Genomic DNA, 11,133 nt, shown 5'->3' on the forward strand with positions numbered 1-11,133 from the left:
CGAACGAGGTGACGTTCTCGTTCTGCACTAATTATTTTACAGATTTTTACTGCGGGAGAAAAAATGTGACACGTTAAAATACCTTTGCAAAGGCCTTTGTGATCGAATTGTAAATTATGCTTTTTTAATACACGCACTATATGAAATGTAAATTCTGAGTTTTATTTGTATATTTGACATTTTTTATTATTAATTGTTTAAATAATTAATTTAGTGTCATATAATTATACAATTTAACATAATGTAGAAAATATTCCTTTTATATATATATATTAAATAGTTTTATCGTCCCAAAATTTAAAGATGATGATAAGACATAGATATATAATAGAATTGCATAATATACGTTTTAAATGCTTTTGTAAAAAAGAAGTTAATTAGCACTCAATTTGGACATTTTTAGAGATGTGTGTCGACAAAAGTCTATGTTAGAATTTTCCACCACAAACATTCTCAATTATTGGAAAAGTTATAGGAAACTTGTGTTTTCTCAGACCCGAAAACAGAGAGAAAACCTGGCCGAACGAAAAAGAGATGACACGACAAAAGGAGAGGAAAAAGTATGTGAAGAGTCGGTTTAGATTCCAAAGGAACTTATTTGTCTGAATCTATATAACACCGAATTTAATCATGAGGTCAGGATCAACTTAATGTTTGTCCCAGTTTTCCGTTGTTCTTTGATGAAATGTGATTAAATATCATACGACTTTATAAATTGCATGAAAAAAACTTCATCTTTTTTCCATTCGAGGTGTTTTGATATTTAAAAATATAAATATAAATTATATTTACGAAAACAATCAGGTCATTTTGCAAGAGTATACCCATTCAAAATAGGATTTATTAACATTAATTTATGTACATAATTTTTCTCAAAATTCAAATAAAACTCAAGTTTTCTCGTTTGCATAAAATTGTAGATCAAGTATTTTAGCTTGTTAATTATTAATTGAAAAAAACATAATTCCAATAATTATTTTTAAAATGTCTTTTTTAGTTGTTATGATTTAATCATAAATAAGATTCACAGTGCAATAATCTAAATATCCTCGAAAACCAAATAGAATATCGCAGTCATTAAATTAAATTATCCATTATATACTATTCCATTGGACAAATGAGGAAAGTCCGCATTCCTCCGGCGACATACATTTTACTAAAATTTATATTGATGAAATGGTTCCCGGCGGGATTTGTGCGAGAGAGAAACTCGCTCGCGTTAAAGTAACTAATTTAACGTGCACGTTTTACTGCAGACGCCGAGCGTTCGGGAAGTGTGACGGCGAGCAAAGCGGACCACATCGGAAAATGATGTGCTCGAGAGCACGACAATAGCGACAACGAAAGTGGCCACGTCGCAGAGCGCCGGGAAAGCCTTAATCCACAACATAAACCGATATAAACCTCAAAACTTATATACCGCTGTAACGGCGTTGCGAGTACACGTTCGCCCCTCGAGATGGAAGTGGCGTGAGTCGCAGCGAGTGCTAAAAGGGGTCTCTGCACGGACGTGAGAAGTTGGTGGATGTGGTCGTCGGGGGTAGGGGGTGGGAGAGGGGGATAGGGTGGCACGATAGAGATTGAGGAGTGAGGGTTTGGCAAAACGTGCCCGCTCGCCCCGCAATCGTTCCTTTTCTTCTTGCCTACCCCACATTTACGCTCTCGTAGCCCTTCCTCGACTTCTCGCTTCGACTCTTCTTTCCACCGCGTTTTTCTTCTTCCCTGTCGTCCCACTTGCCCCGACCGACGGCACATCGTCGTGACAACCGGAAGTTGAAGAAGCTGCTGCCCCCGATCGATATCCCCGGGGGCGCTGTTTGATTCGTTCCCCGCATCGCGAGAAAAAAAACGCGGCGTCTTTTCGCGGAGAGAGAGAGAAAAAGAAAGAGAAAAAGAAAGAGAAAGAGAGAGAGAGAGAGAGAGAGAGAGAGAGACAACCGCGACGTTCCAAATTGAGAACGATAACGATAATGCGACGAGATGGCTTAAAATCGGGAACGGCCGAGCACGAAGAAATCGTTGTGAATTTCGGAGCTGGCGCTTATCCGGGAAGACGTGCGCCGAGAGCAAGGCCAACAAAGAAATGCATTTCTATCGGCCACGTGACGTGACGTATTTCTTCTTCTTCGCAAGATACTCTTTTCGCATGCGATTTCAATACCACTTGAAGCGATACGAAATGTAGACACGATATCGAGATATACAAAATCAATTTTAGATATTTGGAAGAAAATTGTTTTACACCAAATACTAGAAGCATAATTTATGCATAACCCAGAATAGTCTGAAATTAATTAGAGTGATGAAAATGCGATTTTTGAAGGTTTATTTTAAACTTACAATATTTTGATTACTTTTTAAATGATATGATTAATATCTCTCTTTTAAATTTAATAAGAATTATTATTTTTACAGCCAGTCCATAATTACTTTAATCTGATTCTTTTATTTGAAAAAAACAATCATTGACTATTTAATTCATTTTTACTTCTTTATCCTTTTCAGCATTTGAAGCTCTACCTTTTGGTATTCTACAAGACACTTTTTACAAGAAATGTCACGATTAGGTAGGTATTTCTTAAAATTATACATTTGGTGATTGTTTCGTAGATTATGTATGAATACAGTGGTTGGAAAGCGTAGGCATTAAAAGTTCAGTTAAAACTTTCCGTCCGTGATTGTAAAAGCGAGAGAACCTCGGAAGGTCAAATGGAAGAAAGTACTTATACGAAGTGCTAGACACGCGCGACGCCCTCGGCAATTTGCATACGTTTCAATTAGACATCCCTTAACAAAGTGTTCCGAATCAACGTGATCCCGTTACGCGTACAATGTTTTGCATAATTTTGCCAGTATGCCAATTTGCATGTGTAATACAAGCGGCATGAAAAAAATACCGAGTATTGGGAAATGAATGGAATCATGAATGCGGACAAATTACAATGAATTCCAACGAACTCTGCGAATGGATTACGGTCCGTTCGCTTTATGCATACTTTCTCACACGAAGAAATAAACGTTTGCCGTTGCACCCACGTTTTCTACGGTGCAGTGCACCGTAGACAAAAGAAACGAAGGCACGAAATTCTTTGCCAGAGAAGAAAGCAGCGGGAGGGGGGGAAACGTAGAAAAACATTTCGCACAATGACAAGTCGAACAATGCGCACATCGTACTTTAAAACTCGATGCAGTTTATGTCAGCAGACACGTTTACACTTGCATATATGCAACAGCGGTACGTATGTACATACGTAGATAAACATATGAAAGAACTCGTGTAACTTGTATACTCTGTCATATGGTATGCAAATGTATAAGGAATATATTGTACATGCGCACCTATATAAATGAGTAGGTACCTATATGTGCGCATATCGCGTATAATCCGTGATCGGTAACGGTACTGAGTCGCGAATCCAGAATCCGTTGGCAACGGCGTATTAAAGTTTACGCTATAAACCGCTTTTTCGATCTCCGAAAACTTTTATCGGAAGAAACATCTTTGAGCTGTAATAAAACGATCTCTGCTTGGATCAGCGAATAATAAACTGACATAAATCCTGAAATTATAAACTGTCACCAGTATATTTTAAATAATTATAATTATTATAACATATATTATTAGTAAATGAAACAAATATGATAAATTTTTTGATAAAATAAACAAATAAATACTACTTAATATATTATAATAATAAATAATAATGTAATCTATATCGGGATCGATACTATTTGATAATAATCGGAAACAAAAGTAAGCTCTTACACGTTACCGTAAATTATTTATTATAATATAAATGGGAGCATTAAATTACACAAATTAAAGTTTGAAATATTTTATTATATGTACATACTGCATAAGAAGTACATAATCCAGAGAAAAACCTATTAGCAATAATGTAATGATATAACTGAAACTTTTGTTTAATACAATTCGCAGTAACGCGTTATAAAGGGACAGTGCACAATCAAGTTACATATGAAATTCATTACAAATATGAATACGTAAGTCACATAGAGTAGATGGAGCACACAATTCTACATCGCAAAGTTTCCAATGCCATCGGCGAGAGTGTTTCACACAAGTTGAGCTTTATAGACAGAACTGACACGACGAATGTATCATAGCGATGGGGTTAAATGCTCCCTTCTGACTTCTCTGAGTAGTTAAACCGCGAGCAAATACAAGTTCGGAGATAAGTACACAGTCCAACATCCATCTCTCGAATGTCAATTCAAGAGATGGGGATATTTTGCGAAATTATATTCCGTTCGTGTTGCAATTCGCCACAAAAGAGAGAAAAACACGAAACTCGCGTGAAAAAGCAACAAAATATTGTATAAACCTTTTTGATAACCCAATCATCCATTTCTTTCTGCTAGTAGCTGGTAAGTTTGAATATATTTACATATGCATGATTGTATCAAGAAAGTATATTCGGAATTATAATTTATCTGGTAAATCATTCAATCGCCATATTATTTGCACGCCAATTAAGTGCAAGCATTGTAATGTATGCTCCATAATTCATTTATTTGATATTTTGATATCCGCGCATTAGTTGACTTTAATAATTATAATACTAAAACGAAATTACAGGCTTTGGTATTGAATATCCATAAATAAGGAAAACGAATTAATTAAGAGCATAGTAAAACGCAAGTTATTTTTCTTTCTTCCATTGCGATTTATTAATTGCTCAAAGTTGTATGTTTCAATTTCTTATTTAGACCATCAGCTATTGAAACGTAATAAATAATAATAAATTATAATCCATAGAGATAATCCATAAGATATCAATTGTCACTTGTTTCATTGATATTTATTTTATTTAATTTTTAACAATATGAACCATATAATATATAAAGGGATTAGAAAAAGCAAAAATATTTACATTTTACAATTATAGATTTATATAATTATAGATATTCAGTGTACTTTTATTCTATAATATTAATTTATGTGTTTTTAATAAATCATCTTCGTACATTTTTCAGAAAGTGTTATTTTAATTATATTTTATGTATGTAAAAGTGCTGTAAGAAATTTTCGGTCACCTAGTAGTATATATTACTCGGCATCTTCGCGCATCTCCACCTATAACACTGCGCAACACGTTCAATGACGTACTGATATCGCGCAAGAAGCAAGGAGACAGTATCAATATTCGGAGAGAGTCTGTTATTGACGACCGTCGTAAAAGGTCGACAAGGACGATACAGATCTTTAGTGGTAATTATTGTATATGCGTACTTGCGACGATTCGAGAAACCACTGTACTAATTATTTAATTATTGATCATCTTATCTCAATAAATTTCTTAATATTTTATAAGTAATCTGACAACGACCATACGACTTTCTTTGACCTTTTGTACAACGTTATATTTGGAGGCAAAAATCATCGTCATCTTACAATTTCAGAACTGGGATAGGTCTCTTTCTTACAGTGCCATGTTTTATTATCTTTAATCTTTTTTATGATTAATAATCTAGTTACAGAAGGAGAGAGAGAGAGAGAGAGAGAGAGAGAGAGAGAGAGAGAGAGAGAGAGAGAGAGAAAGAAAGAAAGAGATTGAAATTGAATTAAAAGTCGGAAAGAAGAATAAAATATTAATGAAAACTGTAATAAGCAAACAAATTCTAATTTAATTTAGTCGATTAACATAAATACATAAAATATGTTTGCGTGTATTTACCTTAAGCAAATTGCGTCAGATTACTCAATTTTGCTTGTCAAAGATAATATCACAAACAGTATACTTTTATTTTTTTTATAATTATATTGCGCTGTAAAAAATATTACATACTTTTGTTAATCAAAGTATTATGAAACATCGATTGTGTATGAATGCTATCTTTCGTTAGACAAGATATGTTTCAAAATCAATAATAATTTTAATCAGTTTATGAATATCTAGATCCTGTTCCGAACTGCAATTGCATGCAACTCTGATTGCGGGCAATTCTGTACCTTCAATATCCGAGATAGAGATGCGGAGACTATAACTACGAGAACATACAATTAAAACACAGTTTGGTAATAGAGCGAACAGAGCTCTTCTTCTTGCAATCTATATGCGCGTAGCACACAAACTATAGATATGCGAATGTGCAGTTTGCTTCTACAGACTGCTGTAAAGCACTTCATATTTGCATATGTGCATACTTGCTTGATGTCCTAAATATGAGTTGAAGAGACACAGGAATATGTGTACGATTTAATATCATATTGTGCATCCAACAAATTAATTTTACAACAAATAAAATTTTATTGATTTTGTTAATTAATTTTATTTATTAATTAAAATTATCTTTTAAAACTCCTTGATTTGAAATATTTAATACAATAATTATATACAAATAATATAAAACACTTTACTGCAAAATTCAATCATGTTCATCTATTATTTTTTCTAATAAATGTTTTAAAAATGTCTATACATTAATTTGATCGAATTAATATACGGCCAGTAAAAATAATCTATAAATTTAATTAACCATCAATATTACTTAATTATTTACATTACATCATATTGCGTAAAGCTTGCCAAACTGCTGCTGGTTGCTTATTCTTTCACAACTTTACGTAATAGTAGTTTCATAACAAAACGAAGGGAAAATAAGAAATATTAAAAATATTTGCGACATGTTTACCATTTTACATATATCCGTTCTGTACGTTCTGCAGGTATCGACAGTATAATTTATGATTGCAAAAGATGATTTGATGAGAACGTAAACGCGTTAAAAAAATTGCACAATTATCATCTTAAATACAATCGCATACGTAGAAAAGTTATTGTCCTCGTTTCTAATCCTCGCAAGGAGATTTTCACCTGTACGCCGTTGCATTTCCAATGATTGCGGTTGCTTTCATACATGACCACCTGTTTGGCAAGCACAGCGCTATAATTTCTATTATGGTCGCGCCGTAGGCTGTGTCGAAATTTCACTTGGTAAGCGCATTACCGTAAGGCGCTTATCCGATTGCTGACCAACGCAATTAGATACATCATGATTAGTCGCTGACACTGGCGGTTAACGACTTGTGACCTGCAAAGACTATAAAATCAAAGAAAGCGCATTTCCAGCTATTTTAACAGATAAAAAAAAAGAAAAACTAGAAGAATAAAACTAGAAGAATATTTCTAGCAGAAAGATGTCGAAGTGCGACAATTCAACGATTCGTTCGGTGCTAAAATGATAAAGAAAAGGAGAAAAATAAAAGAGGTCTTCATTAAGATCTACTGTTTTAAAGATCTACCGTAAAAGTAAACGGATAGAAATAGTTAATAATGAGACACAAACGTAAGAAAGGTAATGTCGACGAAAAAGAAATGAACACAAATTCTACGTTGAAGCAATTTCTCAAGTGTTTACGCTCGCTCTAAAAGAAAGACATAGAATCAAGTTAAATTTAAAGTGAACAATTGAGTAAAAAAAGAAAAGTATTACATTAAATAGAATAGAATAAATTTACTTGTATATACAAATTATTTAAAGGACAGAAAGAAATTTCAGCAGTTGCTTGCTGTTTAAATATACATATATAACATATATATATATATATATATATATATATATATATATATATATATATATATACAGAAACGCTCTTTTTCCATTTACAATACATACAATAAATACGAGTTTAAGATTTAGTCAATTAAACACAAAGTAAAATTTCACAATGTTTTTACTTTTTTTTTAATTTTAAAATTATTTTTTTAAAAAATAATTTTCTACTTAAAGATCGCACTTAAGTCCACGAGAAGCGCGAATGTTTATGTAATAGTCACATTGTATGAATAATGCCGAATATAATGAAACAATCGGTCATAAAGGTGAGGTCACACTGATATTCGCCCACGGTCTGCTGTGTAGACTGAGTGGACGAGAAATGATTCCCGAACCGGAGAAATTTCAGCATTTTTGTCTCATGCATTATGGAGCAGCGATTATTAGACGAAAGACGAAGAGAGCCAGAGTCCGTTTCCGATAGCCTTACTTCCCTGCATTCTCATCGCGACCGACACTTTTGACAAAATATATGATTTGAATCTCGGAAAGTGCTATCACCTCCATCCGTCCCCACATCCGTATATCGATTTCCAATTGAGCCAGATATTTTCAATATCGTTGTCGTGTCCGTACTGTTCACTGATATTCTTCTATCTTGTCTATATTTGACGCAACTTTGAAAACTCGGAGCAGCTCAACGAAACTAAGAGATACTTGGCTTCTCTTTTTTTCCGTTAAAGTCAACTCCCGCGATTCTCATCTGACGCTTTTACCGATACTTTTAGCAAATTTCAAAATTATTAAATCATTCTCTCAATCGACAACATATTTTCCTGATATTTCACGTATTTGATATTTTAAACCTCCATATGATTTGAATACACCATATACTATTATCCATTTTATTAAAACGCAATGAAAAATTCTTGCACAATAATTGTGTCAATCTTATCAAATCGTTTCATCAGAATTACATGAAAAAAAAAAAAACGGGAGCCATCCATTAGGAACTATCTACCGAGGTTGATGTAGAAAGCACGCAATCAGCAACAATCGCGGAATCGAAACTATCCTACCGACAACGAGACAGAATTAACGTCCTACCGAAGGTGGATTGAGTTTAACCCTGAAGAGGGGAAGGATCGAAAGAAGCCAAAGGAGAGGAAGACGCTAGGAAGAAGAAGGAAAGATAATCACGAAGGAGAACTCGTGACCATGGTGTTCTCCTAGTTTTCGAGTACTTTACGGCTCTTGTTGGTTAAGTACGTAGAGCCGACGTTTGCCACCGGCACACGTAAAGTATATATCGTAAAGAGGACCCGCGAAGGGAGGAGTGTACAGGGGAGGGGAAGGACGGATGTCCTCGGCCGACTCGCCAGTTCAATCAACTGTACGCCCGGCAACAAACCACCGCCGTTAATTGGATCCGAGCAGACCCGGCTTTACGAGGGCCAATCGCGCCGAATTATCCGACCTGCATTTCCCGATCGCCTGCAAGCAGCAAGCACACCGCTGCGCCGGATGCACCACTCGAAAGTTAAAGCGCCGACCGCGAGTAACTTCCGCTGTGAGACAAGGAGGGTTCGAGGGCAGCCTAACGGTGGATTAAGTTGGTCCGTGCCAATGGAATGCGGGAGCTGGTCAATGATAGAAACAACGCGAAATTGGAATCGGACGTAATAGGGAAATAAATAAAATATCGATAGATATCATGTTTATATATTGCTGAAAATAATTACATGATATGATTATATGAAACAAATATAAATCTTTTTCGATCGGGAAATTCTCGGATATTCGACTGCTGTGATGGAACATGCAATTGTAATTTGATAATTTATTTTCTCAATCAAAATAGGTTGCTATTTATTAAAAGAGAACAATAGATATAATAAATAATATTTATTAATTGTTAAATCATATTATTTCTTTAATATTATATGTTGAATGTTTTATGTATATACATACATACTTTGTACAAAAAAAGATCGAATATTTTTCATAATTATAAATTCTGTTTCTCTATATACTTATTTTTGATATATTTACATCTTATTTTTGCTTTTTTACATTTAACACTTTTTTATCATTTTTTATATTTTTTAAACTTTTATTTAAAAAAATATAAAAAAAATTTCTACATTTTCATTTTATTGTTACTTTTTATTTTTTATTAATTTTCTTTAATCATCTAAGAATTTTACGACTGTATAGAAATACATTATATAAAAAAGATTAGAATAACCTTTTCTAGAAACTTAACAATTCAGGATGCCATTGCATAGGAGGTACAACAGAACTAATATTATAAGTCGTGCGAATAGTCAACTAGGCCAGTACCCTGTAAATATCGCGGAAATCGAACGGGAGTCCAAATTTCCGGTATACCCTAAGCCAATTGAGAATGAGAGGGTGAACGAAGTTTCGTTTTATTTTTTCCGTGAACACATACGTAGATATATATATATATATACGACCCGTTTCTTCCCCGCCATCACTTCGTTCCCCGCAGAAACGCTTCTATCGTGCGAAGTATCCTTTTTGCAATGACCCTCCATTTCCGAAAACCTATAGAAGGACCTCTTCACCTTGACGAGGCAGGAGGGTACCAAGAAAAACGGAACAGCACTCAACATCTCGCTACCCTTTATTTGCCACTTAGCTTAAACCCTTTTACCCACCCAATGTGCGTTCATACTGAAACACTAGACGGCACATGCATTTTTGCATGCGTATGCATTTGTGTGTTGCGTGTACCGACATCGACAATTATAAGTAACGTAAATAAATAACTATTAAATCGCATTTATATATATAAATTTAATTCAAAAATTCTACACATTTAATTTAAATAGAAATGAGAATGAATGCTCGCGCGAAATTTTGGTATTATATACTGTAAATGAGAAGAGCGAGAGCTACATGTGTGATCAACCACATGTATAAATCTATATGTTATTGATTTCTGCCAATACATCGACGAGGTACTGTTAAAGACGGCTAGTCAGGAGCAAATTTTCGTCGCGATCAAGCGAGGTTGATAAGCTTGGAGATAATTGAAGAAGGATAGCATTATCAACTGTTTTGACTGCATCAAAAATAACAAACACGAACATTTCATCATACTAAACACTATTTTATTATCAATAATGAAAAGTTTTATATAGAGTAAAAACTGTAAAAGATAATAATATTATGATAATATTAAACTTAATATAAAATAAAAAGATTAAAATTTAATCAAAAAATATGTGAATTATATGTGTATGTGCATTTCATATATTAGTTAAATATTGCGATTTCTCGTATGATCTTTTCAAAAACGTGGCAATTTATCTTTTACATCTTCTAAATATATAATCATAAAAAATTAATTAATACTGAACAATGATTACAACTCTTTATAAAATGAATACTGTAGAAAAATTGTAATAGAACATACAGAGCATTCACGAAAATCAATAATTCTGTATGTATATACGTATGTATATCAAATTTATTTTTACATAATTTGAATTTCTTTCTTTTTTAAAATAATTTAAATTTAATTTAACCGTAATAAGAAACTTGCACAATATTGCTTTAGTGTATAAAATACAAATATTTGCA

The sequence above is a fragment of the Anoplolepis gracilipes genome, chromosome 2 (genome assembly GCF_047496725.1).
Source record: "Anoplolepis gracilipes chromosome 2, ASM4749672v1, whole genome shotgun sequence".
In the NCBI taxonomy this organism is placed as follows: Eukaryota; Metazoa; Arthropoda; class Insecta; order Hymenoptera; family Formicidae; genus Anoplolepis; species Anoplolepis gracilipes.